Source organism: Dermochelys coriacea, chromosome 6 (assembly GCF_009764565.3).
Source record: "Dermochelys coriacea isolate rDerCor1 chromosome 6, rDerCor1.pri.v4, whole genome shotgun sequence".
Lineage (NCBI taxonomy): Eukaryota > Metazoa > Chordata > Testudines > Dermochelyidae > Dermochelys > Dermochelys coriacea.
In genome coordinates this window covers 82,884,566-82,906,086 of record NC_050073.1, presented here as the reverse complement: position 1 = coordinate 82,906,086, position 21,521 = coordinate 82,884,566, and the positions used below count along the sequence as shown (strand labels likewise).

The 21,521-nt window shown below is 42.8% G+C and overlaps 2 long non-coding RNA genes across 2 annotated transcripts in view; both read right to left on the bottom strand.

Moving 5' to 3' along the window:
• Positions 1 to 639: 639 nt before the first annotated feature.
• On the bottom strand, positions 640 to 2,253 carry LOC122460682. The gene is made up of 2 exons (XR_006282140.1): positions 1,541 to 2,253; positions 640 to 1,229 (listed from the first exon to the last, which is right to left on the bottom strand). It is a non-coding gene; the product is annotated as an uncharacterized LOC122460682 (long non-coding RNA).
• Positions 2,254 to 6,693: 4,440 nt separating this feature from the next.
• Positions 6,694 to 21,521, bottom strand: part of LOC119856718 — a 42,245-nt gene continuing 27,417 nt past the window's right edge. The window contains exon 5 of the long non-coding RNA XR_005293417.2: positions 6,694 to 12,060. This is a non-coding gene — a long non-coding RNA (uncharacterized LOC119856718). The remainder of the gene's footprint in view (positions 12,061 to 21,521) is intronic.

Below are 21,521 nucleotides of genomic sequence, written 5' to 3'. Positions count from 1 at the left end.
GGTCAGACTAGATAATCTAATGGTCCCTTCTAGCCTTCAAAATCTGAATTTTTTTTCAGTTCTTGTTGCCATTCACACAGTCTTTCAATGGCTGCTGTTTCAAATTTTATTACCTGCTTGAATTAGCTGGGATACACTTAGAAACAGATTCTGAAGTTTCATTTCATCCCAAATTGGGACAAAAGTGTAGAAATCTCAATCCCCCCCCCCAAACATTCTGAAATATTTTGATCGGACCTTTTGAAAACATTGATTTTGACTTTAGGATTTTGACTTTAATAAATGTTTTGAGAAGGCTGTTTTGAAACTAAACATTTTGATACTTTCTCATTGCATTTTTCAACAAGATCGGTATGTTCCCACAAAATATTTTGATTTCACCAAATCAACATTTTCTGACAGGAAAACATTCTTTCAGAACACTTTTGACCAGGTCTACTTAAAACTCTTTGCTCTCTTTCTACACCATTGATTTATTTTCAATAAGGAAGGGTGAGCTCCCTCATAAGGAATGAAGTCATACAGCAAGGATATGATCATATTTATTAGTGGCTGCTATTACCTGAGTCTTTGCTCTAGCATGTAAAGCCAACCCAACTGAAAAGCCTTATGCATTTTGGGCAGGATTTTCAAAAGCACTTAGCACTGGCCTAGCTGCTTTCACTGAGCAAGTCCCCTTGGCTTTATTGGGAACAGAGAGTTGGGTCAGTCTCCAAAACACAGGGCTACCAGTTAGCTACCTCCTCTTATTTCTCACCTACCCCCAATCTCTCTCAATCATTTCTGGTCTTCCCGATTTAAACAAACAAATCGCCCAAGCTAAATATTTTGCTGTATTCACTCTTCACCAGTAAATAAATCCTCACTCCGTCCTCCCCCCCAGCAATAGCTCCTCAGCTGTAATTCCCACCATTACAACTCCTGGGGGGGGAAAGAAATCACCACAGGTAGCTCTGTTCTAATTGGGGTCAGCTGACAAGCCATGGGTGCATTGGCCCCGTTCCCTCTTAAATGGCCAGTGTCATCCTGTGACATTCCCTCTGGCACATCCCTCTCCAGCTCATAGGACTTCCACTCCTTGGTAACAGGCCCCTCTCTACCTGCTGCCTCAATCAAATCAGAGACTGGTTATCTCCTTTCCCTTGGCTTTCCCCCAGTAGTGCCTCTTGTGCTGCTTCTGTGGTGAGGCTGGAGCTTGCAGGGGGGCTGAGTTACTCTTAAATTCTAACCTGATTGTAAAAAGAAAAGGAGAACTTGTGGCACCTTAGAGACTAACAAATTTATTTGAGCATAAGCTTTCGTGAGCTACAGCTCACTTCATTGGATGCATTTGGTGGAAAATACCATATCTAATAAATTTGTTAGTCTCTAAGGTGCCTCAAGTACTCCTTTTCTATATACACACACAGAGAACATGAAACAATGGATTTTATCATACACACTGTAAGGAGAGTGATCACTTAAGATGAGCCATCACCAGCTGCGGGGGGGGGGGGGGGAGGGAAGGAGGAAAACCTCTCATGGTGACAAGCAAGGTAACCTGATTGTGTGTCCCAAACACAACTGATGCATAGAACGGGGCTGCAGACTGCTGATTCCATTTTGAGGAGGATTTCAATATCCTGACATTTGATTTCATTCCAATTTGGAACAAAAAGCAACATGGAGTGGTGGCTCCATTGCAGTCTGCTTGGTGGGCTGCCCCAGAGCTATGGGACCTGGAAGCCCTGACTCTGGACATGATGACTCTGAGGCAGTCTGTATAGTGGGGTTGCCAAGGAGCCATGCAGGCTGGCAGAAAACCAGACAGGTTTTTGGTGGGTTCCACTAGAACTCTGTGAAAAGTGAACCATCTCCTCAGAAGGCTTCATTTTGAGTGAATCTGTAATGTCCAATGCAAAAATGTTTAGTCAGCATTTATCTGGCTCTGCTGAAAAGTCAGCATCTGAGCATGCTTGATCTCAGTGCTCTAAATTTACAGTGGAAGGAGGGACCTTTTTATATCTACACAGCCCATGGGAGATGGGTGGGCTTCAGAGCTCGAGTGCCAGCCCAAGCCACACATCTACACAGCTATTTTTAGCATGACAGCGTGAGTCCCACGAGGCCAAGGCTGTTGACCCAGGCTTGGAGACTCACTGCTGCTGGCTGCATTGACATATCTGGGGCTAGACTCTTGCTAGTTCTACTTGCCTCTCCCTCTCCTGACTGTACTGCATAGTGCTGGCGTACTGAAGGTGCTAGATGCTAGTCCCTTTGGGTATGTCTACACTATGAAATTAGGTCGAATTATAGAAGTCGGTTTTGTAGAAAGCATTTTTATACAGTCGAGTGTGTGTGTCCCCACACAAATGCTCTAAGTGCATGTAGTCGGCGGACTGTGTCCACAGTACCGAGGCAACCATTGACTTCCGGAGCTTTGCACTGTGCGTAGCTATCCCACAGTTCCCGCAGTCTCCACCGCCCATTTGAATTCTGGGTAGAAATCCCAGTGCCTGATGGGGCTAAAACATTGTCGTGGGTGGTTCTGGGTACATATTGTCAGGCCCCTGTTCCCTCCCTCCCTCCTTAAAAACAAGGGGCAGACAATCGTTTGCGCCTTTTTTCTTGAGTTACCTGTGCAGATGCCATACCACGGCAAGCATGGAGCCCACTCAACTAACTGTCACCATATGTCTCCTGGGTGCTGGCAGATGTGGTACTGCATTGCTACACAGCAGCAGTTTATTGCCTTTTGGCAGCAGACAGTGCAGTATGACTGGTAGCCGTTGTCGACATAGTCCTGGGTGCTCTTTTAACCGGGCGCCTGGGTAAACATGGGAGTGACTCAGCCAGGTCATTTACCTTGTTTCGTCTCATGGCGATTGAGTCCTACCGGCAGTGCACTGTCTTTTAATCTGCAGCCAGCAGAAGATGATGGCCAGCAGTCATACTGCACCATCTTCTGCCGAGCACCCAGGAGGTGACGATGGCTAGCGGTTGTACTGCACAGTCTGCTGCCAGCAAGATGTATAAAGATAGATGAAGTGGCTCAAAACAAGAAATAGACCAGATTTGTTTTGTATTCATTTTCTCCTCCCTCCCTTCCTCCCTCTGTGAAATAAACGGACTGCTAAACCCAGTTTTGAGTTCTATCCTTGAGGCGGCCATTCAGTTTCTCGCAAAGCCACCCCCTTTGTTGATTTTAATTCCCTGGAAGCCATGTCGTCAGTCGCCCCTCCCTCCGTCAGAGCAACAGCAGACAATCGTTCCGTGCCTTTTTCTGTGCAGACGCCATACCACGGCAAGCATGGAGCCCACTCAGATCACTTTGGCAATTAGGAGCACATTAAACACCACACGTATTATCCAGCAGTATATGCAGCACCTGAACCTGGCAAAGCGAAACCAGGCAAGTAGGCAATGTCAGCACGGTCACAAGAGTGATGAGGACATGGACACAGACTTCTCTCAAAGCACGTGCCCTGCCAATGTGGGCATCATGGTGCTAATGGGGCAGGCTCATGTGGTGGAACACCGATTCTGGGCCCGGGAAACAAGTACAGACTGGTGGGACAGCATAGTGTTGCAGGTCTGGGATGATTCCCAGTGGCTGCAAAACTTTCGCATGCATAAGGGCACTTTCATGGAACTTTGTGACTTGCTTTCCCCTGCCCTGAGGCGCAAGAATAGCAAGATGAGAGCAGCCCTCACAGTTGAGAAGTGAGTGGCAATAGCCCTGTGGAAGCTTGCAACGGCAGACAGCTACCGGTCAGTCAGGAATCAATTTGGAGTGGGCAAGTCTACTGTGAGAGCTGCTGTGATGCAAGTAGCCCACGCAATCAAAGATCTGCTGATATCAAGGGTAGTGACCCTGGGAAATATGCAGGTCATAGTGGATGGCTTTGCTGCAATGGGATTCCCTAACTGTGGTGGGGCCATAGATGGAACCCATATCCCTATCTTGGCACTGGAGCACCAAGCCAGCGAGTACATAAACCGCAAGGGGTACTTTTCAATAGTGCTGCAAGCACTGGTGGATCACAAGGGACGTTTCTCCAACATCAACGTGAGATGGCCAGAAAGGTACATGACGCTCGCTTCTTCAGGAACTCTGGTCTGTTTCAAAAGTGGCAGGAAGGGACTTTCTTCCCAGACCAGAAAATAACCATTGGGGATGTTGAAATGCCTATAGTTATCCTTGGGGACCCAGACTACCCCTTAATGCCATGGCTCATGAAGCCATACATAGGCAGCCTGGAGAGTAGTCAGGAAGTGTTCAACTACAGGCTGAGGAAGTGCAGAATGGTGGTAAAATGTGCATTTGGACGTTTAAAAGCACGCTGGCGCAGTTTAGACAGCTGACTCGGTTAGACCTCAGTGAAACCAATATTCCCACTGTTATTACTGCTTGCTGTGCACTCCACAATACCTGTGAGAGTAAGTGGAAGACATTTATGGTGGGGTGGGAGGTTGAGGCAAATCGCCTGGCTGCTGGTTATGCACAGCCAGACACCAGGGCAGTTAGAAGAGCACAGGAGGGTGCGGTGCGCATCAGAGAAGCTTTGAAAACCAGTTTCATGACTGGCCAGGCTATGGTGTGAAAGTCCTGTTTGAGTTCCCTTGATGAAACCCCCTGCCCCTTGGTTCACTCTACTTCCCTGTAAGCTAACTATCCCTCCCCACCTCCCTTCGATCAATGCTTGCAGAGGCAATAAAGTCATTGTTGCTTCATATTCATGCATTCTTTATTAATTCATCACACAAATAGGGGGATAATTACCAAAGTAGCCCAGGAGGGGTGGTGGAGGAGGGAATGACAAGGCCACACAGCACTTTAAAAGTTTAAAACTTATTGAATGCCAGCCTTCTGTTACTTGGGCAATCCTCTGGGGTGGAGTGGCTGGGTGGCCGGAGGCCCCTGCACCATGTTCTTGGGCGTCTGGGTGAGGAGGCTATGGAACTTGGAGAGGAGGGCAGCTGGTTACACAGGGGCTGTAGCAGCGGTCTGTGCTCCTGCTGCCTTTCCTGCAGCTCAGCCATAAGCTGGAGCATATTAGTTTGATCCTCCAGCAGCCTCAGCATTGAATCCTGCCTCCTCTCATGATGCTGCCGCCACCTTTCAGCTTCAGCCCGCCACCTCTCCTCCCGGTTATTTTGTGCTTTCCTGCACTCTGACATTGTCTGCCTCCATGCATTCATCTGTGCTCTGTCAGTGTGGGAGGACAGCATGAGCTCAGAGAACATTTCATCGAGAGTGCGTTTTTTTCGCCTTCTAATCTTCACTAGCCTCTGGGAAGGAGAAGATCCTGTGATCCTTGAAACACATGCAGCTGGTGGAGAAAATAAAAGGGACAGTGGTATTTGAAAAGACACATTTTATAGAATAATGGTTACACTCTTTCACGGTAAACCTTGCTGTTAACATTACATACATAGCACATGTGCTTTCGTTACAAGATCGCATTTTGCCTCCCCCCACCACATGGCTAACAGCGGGGAACATTTCTGTTCAGCCATAGGCAAACAGCCCAGCAGGAACGGGCACCTCTGAATGTCCCCTTAAGAAAAGCACCCTATTTCAACCAGGTGACCATGAATGATATCACTCTCCTGAGGATAATACAGAGAGATAAAGAACGGATGTTGTTTGAACGCCAGCAAATGTACACTGCAATGCTTTGTTCTACAATGATTCCCAAGTACGTGCTACTGGCCTGGAGTGGTAAAGTGTCCTACCATGGTGGATTGAATAAGGCTGCCCTCCCCAGAAACCTTTTGCAAAGGCTTTGGGAGTATATCCAGGAGAGTCACGAATGCCAGGGCAAATGAATCATTAAACATGCTGTCTTTTAAACCTTCTATAGTATTTTAAAAGGTATACTCACCAGAGGTCCCTTCTCTACCTGGCGGGTCCAGGAGGCAGCCTTGGGTGGGTTCGGGGGGTACTGGCTCCAGGTCCAGGGTGAGAAACAGTTCCTGGCTGTCAGGAAAACTGGTTTCTCCACTTGTTTGCTGTGAGCTATCTACAACTTCCTTATCATCGTCTTCCTCGTCCCCAAAACCTGCTTCCATGTTGCCTCCATCTCCATTGAAGGAGTCAAACAACATGGCTGGGGTAGTGGTGGCTGAACCTCCTAAAATGGCATGCAGCTCATCATAGAAGCGGCATGTTTGGGGCTCTGACCCAGAGCGGCCGTTCGCCTCTCTGGTTTTCTGGTAGGCTTGCCTCAGCTCCTTAAGTTTCATGCGGCACTGCTTCGGGTCCCTGTTATGGGCTCTGTCCTTCATGCCCTGGGAGATTTTCACAAATATTTTGGCATTTCGAAAACTGGAACGTAGTTCTGATAACACGGATTCCTTTCCCCATACAGCAGTCAGATCCCTCCCGTTCGGTCCATGCTGGAGCTCTTTTGCAATTCTGGGACTCCATCACGGTCACCTCTGCTGATGAGCTCTGCATGGTCACCTGCAGCTTGCCACACTGGCCAAACAGGAAATTGAAATTCAAAAGTTCACGGGCCTTTTCCTGTCTACCTGGTCAGTGCATCTGAGTTGAGAGTGCTGTCCAGAGCAGTCACAATGGAGCACTCTGGGATAGCTCTCGGAGGCCAATACCATCTAATTGCGTCCACAGTACCCCAAATTCGACCCAGCGAAACCGATTTCAGCACTAATCCCCTTGTCGGGGGTGGAGTAAGGAAATCGATTTCAAGAGCCCTTTAAGTCGAAAAAAAGGGCTTCGTCATGTGGACGGGTGCAGGGGTACATCGATTTAACACTGCTAAATTCGACCTCAACGCCTAGTGTAGACCAGGGCTTTGTCTCCTGACTGTATTCTACGGCATTATTTAGACTAAGATAATAATAGGTCTATTTCTGAAATGTGTTAGCAAAAATCTTGAAACTAACACATTTTACAATTCATAGGTAGACACGGCCAGTTATATTTTAACATGTGATAGCTAGTCATGGAGACCCCTGGGTGGCGGTAACCCTAATGTGTTAGCTAATGCTGATCTAGAGGCTACTCCCCAGCTGCACACTGTCCCAATTTATTTGGAGCTGCTGTGAAAGCCGCCTAGTGGGTGTGGAGGCATAATCCCTCATCCCAAACCCCCAGTAGATCCCGAAGGCACACATGGTGTGAAGTGCCTTGCACAGGTCCTCTGCCCTGAAGCTAATTTCCCCCAGGTAAATACTTTAAAAAAATAGTAAGAGGTTCAAAATATAACTTTAGTCAATTCAGGCATTTATGTCATTTGCACTAGGACTGTGATGCTAAAGCACTATCTGCAAGTCAGAAATGGAGAACTGGAATTCCAGGTAAAAATTCAAGATAGCCTCAATCTCTTAGGCAATGTCCGCACTGCCCCACAGTTCAGTTTATGGGGGTGTGAATAGCTGCACTGTAACTCCCCCTTGTGGATACTGTGGGCACAAACAAAAAGGTTCCTAGTTTGGTTCATGCCCACAGCGGCCACACTTTGGCGTGCACTGCTACTCATACCCCTGTAGTCTGAACTGCTGGGCAAGGTAGACAATCCCTTAGAAGCCTAACGTCCATTGATTTTTCAATGGGACTTAAACACCAAAGTGCACATCTCTTATTGTTTAGTTGGTTTATTTTTATTTGGAACACAAGAAATTATTTGGGGCAGATGGTGGTGGTAGTAGTGTCATTTTTTTCAAAGAGGTATCTAAGGGACAGATTTTTCAAAGGTATTTAGGTGCATAAAGATGTAGGCAAGTATCTAACAGGATTTTCAAAAGTGCCTATGTGCCTAACTTTTATTGATTCCTATTGAAAATCTGGCCCTAAATCACTTTTGAAAATGAGACTTGGATTCCTAAGTCACTTAGGTGCTTTTAAAAAGTTAGCCTATCTCCTTAACAAAAGCTGTCTCCTATGAAAAAGCATATTTATTTACCAGCCCATTTAGCGGTTACTAATCTTTCCCCTTCGTTCTTCCCTCTCTTTTCATTTTCTTCTTACTTTTCTTATTCTACCTTTTATATTCCATCTTTAAAAGTACCCATGCTTGTTGATATTTTGAATAACCTGCATTTGATTCTATTTAAACATGGATTGTGGATTGTGGACACATCTGAAGCATGGTCCCTGTATGTGTACAGTTGTGGCTATGTGCTAATTATTAAGAATGTTTCTCAGGAAATAATGCAAATAATACTTAAAATAATTATTTGTGAAATTCAATTAAAATATTATTTGGTTAATATTTCTACTGCAGTACAAAGGAAGTAGCCCCTTTATTCTTGAAGTGAGAAAGTCTGAATTAGGAAAATTGTATATGCAAAAAAACCCGGTTATATGCTTAATCCCCTAGAGGGCAGTATGACCTAAAAATAAATTAAACCGAGCCATGTAATTAGTATTTTTTCAATAGATGTCTATGTTAGATAAGATTCTGTTTCTTACTTGCCCCTACAAATTCTCATGAAGATGCATATGATTTTAGGTATATTTTGATCTCCAGTGACTGCAACAAAAATTGTAGTTTCATTTATAACAAAATGAGCAATATCAATCCATATATAATTTACTTAAGCAACACCAAAGGTATGCCCTATTTGCTAACTAACATAGTCAAATTTACTATATGTAAGAACTTATCAGCAAGCTTCTTAAGCTAATACTGATGATTATGAATTACCATGGGATCATTGATGAACCTCCAAACTTCAACACTAACTTCTGTGGAAAGAATAGATAGGAATCTCCCACTGGATACACTCATAATTAATCATTTTTCAGGTTCTTTGCCCTATCCAGAGCAAAATCAGAAGAGCAAAAAACATTTTCAGAACAACAAAAAAGGGATTGGTTCTAATGCTGAGAGATGGAAAGAGATTTTCGAAACTGGTATACCCATTCCTAATTTCAACTTCCTCAGCATACAATGTTTTAATGCAAGTTTTCTCTGTCTGTCAGAGAATTTTTGCGCAATATACTGCAAAATTAGACAGAAACTAATGGTAGAGACACACTAGCTGTCCATTTCATAGAATACTATTTTCAGAAGAAAATATGTTTGAAGAATTATCTGGTAAGTGTATAAACAATTATACTATGCTAGGTGTAACTGTAGGATGTAATGCCATGTTTTACATTAACTAGTTTAGATTTCTTTTTCAGTGAATTTCTTAACAACGTTTGTGTTACCCTCCTGTTTCATTAACACCTGTTTAGAGTACAGTACTTAATGCAGTTTTTTAACATGGAGTAAAGCCACATACAGATAATTTAAAATGATCATATCAACTAACAAACACGTAATCAAGAAGCTCTTAAAATGCATTAAAATTCAGGTCTCTCACTGTTAGCAAAACCGCTTCATTAAGATATTAAGACAATGTTCCTTTTATAATTAGCTTGTGTTTTCTTTGCATCCTTGCAGTTAAAATAATTTCAGTGAGGACTGATGGGAAAGTTTATGTTTTTCTCTGGAGAGAACCTGTGTGAGGGCTAGGTTCACAGCTCATCATTTATAATCAGCTTTCATTTTTTTACTTTGCTGTACTTGTTCTGCAATACAGCCTACTGTGCAGGCCCAACCAACCTTCTGTGGTGGAGATAGGACAGACTTTGAATGTAAATGTTCAGCAAAAGAAGGACTATGGGCTGGATTCTGCCACACTCTCCCTCATAATGTAAAGTACATGGAAAGCCAGTTTGGAAATGTTTTGGTCACACACTCTGACATGCTTGCTCCCACCCTTGAGCTCAGAATCTGGGCTTATATGTGTGGCAGAGAAGGAAAACTGACTTGCCAAAAGCCATGGGGGCAGTGGGAGAGAAGGTGTCACTCAGAGCTGGGAGTAGTGCCTTGTTCTCTGTCCTTTGCATAGTCAACTTCCTCATGCTGCTTCCCACATTTTGAGCTGCCCTCTTCATGGCCATATTAAAGTCATGCTGGTTGCTCAGCAAGGACCTGCCTCAGCTGCATATATCTGACTGTAGGGAGCTTGTCCTCATACCATCATCATTAACCCCAGGACTGACCTCCACAGCTGCAAGCTTGATTTTCTTCCAAAATATCAAAGAGTCTGATTATACTGTTTTTTCTGGGCTCCAGATCCTGGCCCCATGTGTAGTTGAAGGGACAGAATAACCTGTGATTTTAAGAATAAAATCAGTGACAAGTTTTCAACCCTAATAATGGGTTTCCCCAGTTATATATTCAAAGGTATCTTTGCAAGGAAAAGACAAGGAAGCTATTTAAAAAAAAATGAAAATGGAGCGTCTCCTGTACTCCTCAGAAGGGGTGGCCTATGGTTCTAGATGTTGCAGAACCTCAGAGGTCAGCTGTGTTCACTGAGGCATCACAAACCCATACATCTGTACTGTCCAAGTGTCACACATGTTTGCTGCCATGGCAGCTATAGCCAATGGAAATAGTTTATTTTTAGTGCAGACATCTTGGGAGCTATAGGGATCAGACCTTCACATTTGAAGCCTGACATTAAATATGCAAATTAGGCCAACCAATTAAGACTCCCCTATTATGCCTTAATTTGCATATTAAATGTTGAAGTTAAGTAGTAAGCAACTACATGGTCCACTTGTTGAAACAACATATGCTGTAGGCTCCACATATAAGTGCTAAAAGGTGTCGGATGGAATGCCAATGTTCCAAAGCTTCATTAGAACTTTCACAAGTGGCAGGCACTTTTAGTGGGAAACTCTAATGCTCTACAGGGTTAATAAAAAATAAAGTGGTGCTGATTCACCTTTTGCCTTCAGTGGGGGAGAATAACTTAGCATGTTTCACTCATGACGTCCCCTAACAGCCTTACTCTTTTGCAGTTGCATAAAAGGAGGTGATGACAGGACTGAGCCCTCTTGGATGTCACAAGCCCACTGGGAGGTATAGTTGCTTATTGCCACACTCTGAGACTCATAAGGAATGAGGATGTCAATGAAGCGTAGACAGCATGTGGAGAAAACAACTCCCGACAATAGAGTAAACATTCAATTGTGGATGTTCTTACCGATTTCAAGAGCTGTTTTGTGTTGGCTCTCTCTGTGTATGGTGTAACAATGATCAGACTAAGTCTTTTAACATGAGTAATTGGCTACTAATAGAGGTGAATTTTAAAAAATATTTTATAACGTTAATGTTTTAATTGAACAAAACACATGTTCTATATGCCATTCCATTCATTAACAGTGAAGCTCTTACTGTAACAGTAAGCAATACACTGTATTTTTACATATATTTTCCAGATTCTAAGTCAGGTGTCAGACAGAGGCAGAAGTGTTAAATAGTCAATCCATTGTCCATATATTTTGTGTCAGTGGTGTACTACTTCTTTATTTAGATATCAGTGTTGTAACAGCTGCTGGCATGAATAGACATTGCACTTGTATATGTTCAGAGACTTAATTATACTGCTGACAAAATGACAATGACCAAGAAAAAGACACAGAAGAGGATGAAAAAAAAAAGAATAAGGAGCATCACTACCCAAGATTACAGAATTAGAGATTCCTAGGAGCTCACTTACACTGGTTTTACATGACTTAAGTAGGCATGCCATTACATTAGAATGTAGCAATATCTTTCTGCTCATTCTTCTGATAAGTCTCAGAGGGTGACAATAGGCAACTGTACATCCCCATAGGCTCTCTCCTACGAAATCCAAGGGGTTCAAACATCCCTGCCTGTTGCAAGAGAGTAAGACTGTTAGGGGAGGTCCTGCATCATCATGGATTACAGTGTCATCAATATGCTGTTGACATCCAGCTCTACATCCTTTTCAGATCTAATGGAGACAATGCTATTGTCCAACTGCCTCAGTGTCTGAAGGAGACTGGGACCTGGATGATAGAAAGCTGGCTCAAGTTAACCCCATGCAGATGGAGGTAAAGTTATTAGGAAGAGGAAACCACTTTGAGGAAATGGCAAAAGCAATTATCACAATGTATATTGAGGGCATCTGCCTTCCAATGGTCAAAACAGTATGCTGTTGTGGGCTTTTATGGAATCCATTGCTGCTCCAGGTCACTCAAATATTGATGGTTGGCTAGGAATTCCTTTTCTCATCTTTGGTTAGCCCCTAGAAAAAATTAAATTCAATTCCATTAGTATTCAGATAGCCACAGTATTTTATTACTAATTCAAGTTTTTGGAGCAACTTTTGACCATTTCAGCTGACATTCAAAATTCAATAGGAGAACAAACAGATCTTCCCACACCTAAAATGTAAAATACTTGACCTTGGTTTTAACACAGCTTCACCAGATGCAGTGCTACATTTAACCTTCACTTTCAGAGTTTAAAAGACATAAATCTGGAGGTGTTAAAAACCGTATCTTTATTTTTTAATGAAAAGTGAACACTAATAGGCAGATCAGACATAGATGAAGCACTGTCGAAAGCTGCAGCTGCAGCAGTGCAAGGGAAAGGAACAAAAATGTTTTTAGAACAGAAACTGCTGATATGGCTTTTGGTGAAGCTTCAGCGACAGCTGTGATAACTTTTCTTTTTCATTTGGAAAAAATGTTATTTCTTGTACTGTCATTTTTATTAATAACACTGAAAAATTAGAAATTGTTAGGCCAGGCTGAGGAGCAAGGATGGACAAAGTTAGATGTGATGTGGCTTGACAAAAATATCAGAACCCAAACCAATTATGCGGGGGGAAGTAAGTAGGGGGACCGAGAGTTGAACAATTCTCCAGCCAATGGCTGTGCTTACATACAAGCAGAAGTGATGGCTACCAGGAAGCCACCTTGATGGAGAGGAAATACATGGATACCTTCCTGAGGGACACAAAGGGAGGTCGAATCAGGGCTTTAAGAACCAAATTGAGGAACCATGGCAGTGCCTAATGAATCTTAGGAAGATGAAGTAAAGGTGTAGCTGTGAGGAAATGCTTGATATGCCCATAAAAAGAGATCCACTTCCTGTCTGTGGTGGAAAGTATGTTGATAGTGCAGCCATTAGACATTTTAATTTGTGAAGCCCTTGATCAGACCCTCCGGTAAGAATTCCAAGATCTGCAATATAGTGAATGAAGAAGGAGAGAAGCGACATTTCTTGCACCACTGTTTGAACTTCCATCGTGTTCTAGAATAGGAAAGATTTTTTGAAACTTATATATATGCCAATAGCAGAGATTATGCCTTCTGAATATTTTCTCTTCTTCATGCAAAATCATTCAAAGATGAGGCAGTTCATCTTAGATACTCTGGCTCTGAGTTACAAACTGGTCCCTGAGAGAACAGATCCTGTCTTAAAGGGAAGTGGTCAACTGAGCTGTGTTGGGGAGACTAGAGAAACAGGACCTCTTTGGCCTATACAGAGCCAATATTATCACAGCCATCTTCCTACCAATCTTCTGGATAGTTCTGGGTAGCAGGAGGTAAGGAGGCAAGGTACATAAGGCCTATTGGCCACCTCTGGGAGACAACATCTGTGCCCAATGCTCTTGGATCCATCTTTCAGGACAAAAAGGAGAGTATCTTTCAGTTCCAGAGTGATCCATCAGCAGGACCCTGAATTTCCTCACTAGAAATTGAAACACTCCAGGGTGAAGACTCTTTTCCACTGTATTTATATTGAGCTGTTCTTGGCATAGCCCATTAGCTGTTATATTTTTCTTTCCTTGAATATGTAGAGCTTGATTTAATGGACTAGGGTCTCCACACTTTTATCCTGAAAGATGGATCCAAGGGCATTAGACACAGATGCATGTTATCTCCCAGAGGTGGCCCCTAGGAATGTAAATTGACAGCAACAGTTTGCAAAATTAGCTTGTGAAATTAAACACTGATATTTTAGGGTGATATTCACTCAAATCATTCACTCAAATCTTTTTCTTTGCAAAATTTTTAGGCAGTAACGCTCCCACCATTGGTCCATCTCTGCAAAGATGCTAGTGGAACCATTTTTCAAACAATTAGGACTTTTAATGCTCAGAAGATTGAACTGGAATTCCTTGGAGTTTTGGAGACTACTTTACAAGAGGTGAAGAAGGTTCTGAGTTCATCAGGTTCATTGCTTTTGAATTCTCTCCTCCTCCACACCAAATTGTTATTGATTGGGAAAGCATTTGCACATCCATTTTCATATACTTTGCATTATAAACAGGATGTCCCCCCTGGGTTTTACTTTTCATTCCACATCTTTAAGGCCTCATATTGTGGTGAACTTCCTTGAGCAAGGAAAACTGGATAAAATTCTTGTCAGAGCCCATCAGAACAACTCCTAGTTTGGTCACTATATGGTGGGATGTTTGCCATGCACAAAGAGCAACTATATACTTTCAATATTGTCAATCCCATGTGTTAAAAAATCATGTGCCAGGCCCCTCAAAATCATGAGATTGACTTAAAAGTCATGAGATTTTAAATAATATGTTTTTGGGTTCTTTGGTTGACGTCTAGTGTTTGAGCTTTAAGGAATTCATATTTCCAAGCTTTTCTTCATAACCACACGAGCTATAAATTTACTTTTAAAAAAATTGGGAAAGGAAAGGAAAGGAAAGGAAAGGAATATGAGATTGTCACAGAATCACATAATTCCAGGAGCAGGTGCCTCCAGAAAACCACCAAATATTGGGATAAAATCATGAACTGGAAATACTGTATTTTCAGTCTGAATTATTTATTTTAGATTAAAAGAAACAACAAAATGAGAAAAAACAAAAGTAAAGTCTCCATGAATGAGCACGTTTTTCTCCTTTGTGATTCTCTGTATCTTAACTTGACACAAAAGAGTAACTGCCTCCAATAGACTCTCAGAAATTTAAGGGGTAGTACACAGAAGACGAGAATCAAAGCAGCGTTTTTTTGGTGAGAGTATGTGTGTTGTGTACAGGGCTGGCTCTACCTTTTTTGCTGCCCCAAGCAGCGAAGCAAAAAAAAAAAAAAGTGGCCACCAAAGAAGAAAAAATAAAGTGAAGTGCTGCCGCCGAAGTGCCGCCAAGGAAGGGAAGATGAATGGCCCAAGAATGGCTGAAGTGCTGCCCCTTCTGATTTGCCGCCCCAGGCACCAGCGTCCTTAGCTGGTGCCTAGAGCCAGCTCTGGTTGTGTATCCCAATGTGTATGTGAAAAAAATTATTGAAGGGAAGCTAACTGGAAGAACTGAGTTTTGTATTTAGTTCTGAAAATGATGAGGTCTGTGGTCATTTTTATCTCTTGTGAGAGCAAGTTCCATAGCCTTGGTCCAGCTCCTGTGAAAGTGAAAGTTCTGTCTCCTGCACTCATAAGCCTCCCCAAATCAGTCAATAGCTTGAGTTGTTTTGGTGGAATGTAGCTGTGGTGACAGGGCAGGATCAAGGAGGAAGAGGTGATCTCTCAGGTAGCTGGGCCCCAAACCTCATAGAAGAATTTGAATAGGAGTACAGAGATCTTGAACTGGCCCCTGTCTTCAATGGGGAGCAGATGCAGAGAGCAGATCCCTGGGATGCTAGGGTGTGGTAACCTGTGTTGCCAAGCAGACAGGCTGAAGCATTTTGTATCACGGTGTGTGACTTCAATCCTAATTTCTCTTTTCCTTTTCACTTCCTTGATTCACCTCTTCTCTCCACGGTTTCTGTGCCCCCTTTCTCCCCTTCAAATTCACTCTGCTACCTACTTTTCCTCCTGTACCCTCTACACATATTCTCTCTCACATGCACACTGAGCGCCACATCCTGCCCAGGCCAATTCAGTGAGGTGGAGGCAATGTACTGCTTATTGGGACATCCCAGTAACAAGGAAAGATGAGGTACCACACGGTGAGGTTCACTTTGCTGATCCTCTCAGAAGGAGGAGTAAAGTCCTCACTCACATTCTGGAACAGAATTAACAAATGGGCACAAGATGTCGCATATTCTGCCAATGCTCCCATCTCTCCTACATCCACGTCATCATCATACCAGCAGATGAAACATTTATACATTTCTACTCTAGAAGCCTCCCACACCCAGGAGGAGTGCCAGAGGGAAAAAACATCATATTTGTTTGTACAGGAACTTGTAGCAAGTTACACTGCTAAGTTTGCTTCTCCCAGCAACCTTAAGCTAGCAGAATGGCTCCTTCAACCACTTTATGGGCACTATAACTGCTCATAACTGCCTGGCCTGTCTCTTTCACCTGAAGCTCACTGGTTATCAGAGCCATAATATAGCCTTCAACGAGGTAAATGAATTTAGTGCTTTTTAAAAAATAACTTTCATTTTGTCGTGATCTCACATGAACTTGCTGACTGCATGTGACAGCAGGAGTACATAAGACGTATCAAAAGGATAGATCAGTGTCAGCTCAGTCCAATACATAGCATCTTGCCTTGTTTGTGAATGCCCAAATATCCTGAAAGTAAAGGCACCAAGCAAAGCAGCAAACCAAAAAAAGGGGAAAGGGAATAAAAGGGCATGTGAGGAGTGTTGTTTGTTTCGAAAACCCAACTCCATATGACCACAACTACACAAAGGACAAGCAAGAGGTCAGGCGGTTACCCCTAACACCTGTACTTACAAAACAAATCTCAAACTAGCTTCCAAATGAGGTCAAAATAATTAAGTGATACTTTTTAAGTGTCTCAGTACTACACCACAAACAAAAATGTTTCAGATTTCAGTCAGAGTAAATGTAAATGATTTCTGGGTACTGCTGTCTTTCAAGAAGTAATATTTAATTCAACATTTTCTTGGAGAGTTTTGGCTGAGCAAAGTGATGGCCTACCTTCAGCTTGATGGCACTTCTCTGTTTGGGTGTTATGCAATATCTTTTGACTGATTAATTCCAAAATTTCAGGGAATATCCTAGGCACCAATGGGCAGAACCCTGTTGATTCTGGGGGATATAAGAATGCTTTAAAGGGGAAATGGGGGGCACATACTCCCCCTTGAATCAGGTTAGCAGGCCCCTCAGATTTATTCAAGGCTGCAATTATCTATAGATCGAAGACCAGCTGTCATGGTTCCTTCCCCACTCTGAACTCTAGGGTACAGATGTGGGGACCTGCATGAAAGACCCCCTAAGCTTATTCTTACCAGCTTAGGTTAAAAACTTCCCCAAGGTTCAAACTTTGCCTTGTCCTTGAACAGTATGCTGCCACCACCAAGCGTTTTAAACAAAGAACAGGGAAAGAGACTACTTGGAGACATCTTCCCCCAAAATATCCCCCCAAGCCCTAAACCCCCTTTCCTGGGGAAGGCTTGATAATAATTCTCACCAATTGGTACAGGTGAACACAGACCCAAACCCTTGGATCTTAAGAACAAGGAAAAATCAATCAGGTTCTTAAAAGAAGAATTTTAATTAAAGAAAAGGTAAAAGAATCACCTCTGTAAAATCAGGATGGTAAATACTTTACAGGGTAATCAGATTCAAAACATAGAGAATTTCTTTTGGCAAAATCTTAAATTACAAAAAGACACAAAAACAGGAATATACATTCCCTCCAGCACAGCTTATTTTACAAGCCCTTAAACAAAAGAAAATCTAACACATTTTCTAGCTAGATTACTTACTAACTTTACAGGAGTTGTAAGGCTGCATTCCTGATCTGTTCCCAGCAAAAGTATTACACAGACAACCCAAATCCTTTGTTCCCCCCGTCCAGATTTGAAAGTATCTTGTCCCCTCGTTGGTCATTTTGGGTCAGGTGCAGCAAGGTTATCTTAGCTTCTTAACACTTTACAGGTGAAAGGGTTTTGCCTCAGGCCAGGAGGGATTTTATAGCACTGTATACAGAAAGGTGGTAACCCTTCCCTTTATATTTATGACACCAGCTTGATGGCAGCCATTCCTGTATAGCAACACCCCACGCTCAGCTCTGCCTGTCCTCTCAGCTGAGTTTAAAATGTTGACCTGAATGATTTCTCTTCCAAACAGAACCAAAATAAATAATAATGTGCAGGGGAAGAGTGAAATGGTTAGGTCCGAGGTGAAAAGGGGAATGAGGATGCACAGAGCCACTGGCAGTGGGGGGGGGAGATAGGAGGACTCTGGTATGTAGGTGCGGGGAATAGGGAGCACACTGAGTTTCTGGCATGGGGAGAGAATGAGACACACTGGTATGGGGGAGGGGAGAAAGGGGGACACAGGTCCTTACATGGGGTAGAGGGAAGTATGTAGGTCACAACACAGACCTTGGAATGGGGGGAAGGGAGAAATGGGGGCATACAGAGCCCCTGGCATGGAGGAAGAGAATGGCAGACCCTGGTATGGGGAGTGATAATGGGGTGCACATAGAAATTTTGGCAGGGAGGTAGAATGAGGTACATTAGTATGGGGGAAGTGGAGAATGGGGATCACACAGAACCCCTGGCATTGGTGGGAGAATGGGGTACCCTGATATGGGGGAAGGAGGTGAGGAGCCCTCACAGAGCCCTTGGCATGAGGGGGCATTGCAGGGAGTCCCTGAAATAGAGGGAAGTGGGCACAGAGGGAGCTTATAGGAGGAAATGGATGGATGCAAGCAGCCCCTAGTGTGTGTGATGAGTTTGGCTGACAGAGGCAATGAAATGTGCAACCTTCTGGTTACATATTTTTGGTTTCAGGGCTGCCTACATGATGGTGAAATGCTAATAAAACACACTAAGCTGAAGAAAAAAGATAAGCTCGATAATTATTTATGTTTTCACCAAGGGACTCAGAAACAAATTGCTCCGGACTTAAGCATCAGCCTTAAATTGCCTTTTAAGATTGTTTATTATAGACCTGCTGCTTGACTACCTAACCATATCAAATAGAGGTTATTTGTGCCTCTCTGTTCTGTCAGGAAATCTTGACCTTGAAATAGAATAAATACATATCATGCTCGTTACTAACACCACTAGTGCTAGGTAGGGTGACCAACTGTCCTGATTTTATATGGACAGTCTCAATATTTGGGGCTTTGTGCTATATAGGTGCCTATTACCCTCCTCCCCCACCTCCTGCCCCAATTTTTCACACTCGTTATCTGGTCACGCTAGTGCTAGGTTTCAAGGATAACGAACAAAAACTTGCAAGAATGGTCTTATTCTGTGCTATTTGAGTCATTGTTACAAAAATGAGACATCAGAATGTAAATGCTTAATACAGTCCATGAATGATGACACATTTGTAACTGATGCAACAAATGGTGATTTTTCAATGGATGAGATATGGAACTTTTATGGCCTGGTCCTGCTCTGGGGTCTTGCTTTTGTCACTCTACAGGGAACCAAGTGAACAGAACTTGAGGATGGCTGGTTATTAAGGCTGAGTTTTTCGAAGCTGCCTAAGGGAATTAATTCTTATTTAACACGGTTAGTATGCTCATGAAAAGGAGACTAATAACACATAAAATGAAATCTGTAAATGATCTCATTAAAATGAATGGAAATTGGATGTCTAAATCTTCTAGGCAGCTTTGAAAATCCCACCTAAATGTTTTTATTTATACACACACATACATATATATACACACACACGACAACTTCAATCACTGTGGTACCTATTTGCTAAGAAAAGGTGCTGAGGGTCTCAGCCAGTGGCACCATGGCTTCAGCTGAACAGAGGGGCCAGTATGGCTGCAAAGATGGCTATCTATGCAGCCTCATGGCTCCTGCCCTCCTGAATCTTGGAGCCTGTCCCTGTAAACTCCAGGATCCACAAGACTGAGAAGCCTCACCCACTGTCTGCTCTGCACCTTTCCACAAAAGAACTCCTCCCATTGGCAAGAATGATTTCCTGAAAGCTCAGTGAGAAGTTTTCGGTTCCTTTGGGGGAAGCGGGGGGGAGAGAGAGAGGAGTGATCTAGCACGTGACTTAGCTGAATAGTCACAGGGAACTAGTGAAATATTAGATGACTGGGGGAAAAAACAAATGCAGAACCAATCTTCAAAACAGGAAAACTGACTGATAAATTAAATCTCAATCCCGAATAATATTAAATACATAGAGAAATTGGTTATCATTATATGGGGCCAAAGTCATCACTGGTGCAAGTGGGTGGAACTTTATAGATTTAATAGAATTGCACCTACTTAAACACTGTTGCATTTGGCCTATAGAGAATAACAGGCCCTGAGTGAAAAACAGCATGGATTGGTAAAGAACAATAGTGCCAAAATAAATTAATAGCTGAAAGGAATGCCATAGATTTAAGACAGTTGGATTCTACTTAGAGCTTTGCCTATACACGAAGTTATTCCTGACCAACTATTCCTGAATAACTCCATGTGTGGACATGCTTCTGCTGTAATAAAAATGCCTTATTCTTGTTTAGTTTAATCCATTTAACAAGGCATTTTTATTCCAGAATAATAAATGGTATTATTCAGGAATAGCTATTGCACTTTAAATTCACACCCTCTGTTAATCCAGATTAACTTTCAAGTATAGACAAACCCAGAAACATTAGATACATTATAAAATGATGATGCCTACTTGCAATACTAATTCAAATTAACTTGGGTATAAGCACTATAATATCGATTGTAAATTGGCTGATGGACTGCAAAGGGTAATGATAATCAGTCATGTAATAAATTGGATCGGTGTTGGCTCTGGTTTTATTTAATATCTTTTAGGAAAAAGAGGTTAATAAGACATGAATGAAATTTGCAGAGGATACCAAACTGGGAGATCTTGCAAACCTTACTGAGGCCATGGTTATAATACAACGGGAGCTAGGGGCAATAATACAAAGGGAGTCTGAAACTATAGGTAGAAAATAACAAAATGAGATTCATCTGGAGAAAATGCAAGCTGGGAAATCTGGGTTGGGGGAAATTCAACACAGAAATAATCAATTGGAAGGAAAACCCCATTAAGCAGTAATGCTAAAAGAGACTTAGGGGTAACAGTGAACAGCAAAATAGAGATACATCTTCAGTGTGACACTGCAGCAAGTAAGGCCAACCTTACTGAACATATATTGATGTCATGTCACGGGGCAGGGAGATGACACATCCTCTCTAGAGGCCTAACCCTGCAACTATTAAAGCCAATGGGAGTCTGCTAATAATGTCAATTAGAGCAGGATTTGGGTCTTTCTAAGCTGGGTGAGACCACACCCATAGGTGCTAGAATGACAGGTGCAGGGGTGCTGCAGCACCCCCTGACTAGAAGTGGTTTCCATTATATACAGGAACTCCTCACTTAATGTTGTTTTGTTGCTGATCAACTAGGGAACATGCTCATTTAAAGTTGTGCAATGCTTCCTTCTAATGTCCTTTGGCAGCCCTGGCAGCAGCTGCGGCTCAGCTTTCTGATCTAATTAACAAGGCAGTGTACTTAAAAGGGAAATGCACATCTCTCTCTCTCACACACACACAAGGTGTGTGTTTCTGTCTGCCTTCCCTCCTTTCCTGCTGCCTTGTAGAGTGTGAGAGTTAACCTTTGAGGGCTCAGCCAATTGCTAGTTCATCATTTAGCAGTAAGGCATTCCCTGGGAAATATCCCACCCTCTGACTCCTCCACCTCAATCAAGCTTCACAATCATCATCACTGTGTACCAGTATTAAATAGTTTGTTTAACACTTATACTGTGTGTGTGTGTCTATATATATATATGTATGTATGTATATAGTCTTTTGTCTGGTGAAAAAAATTTCC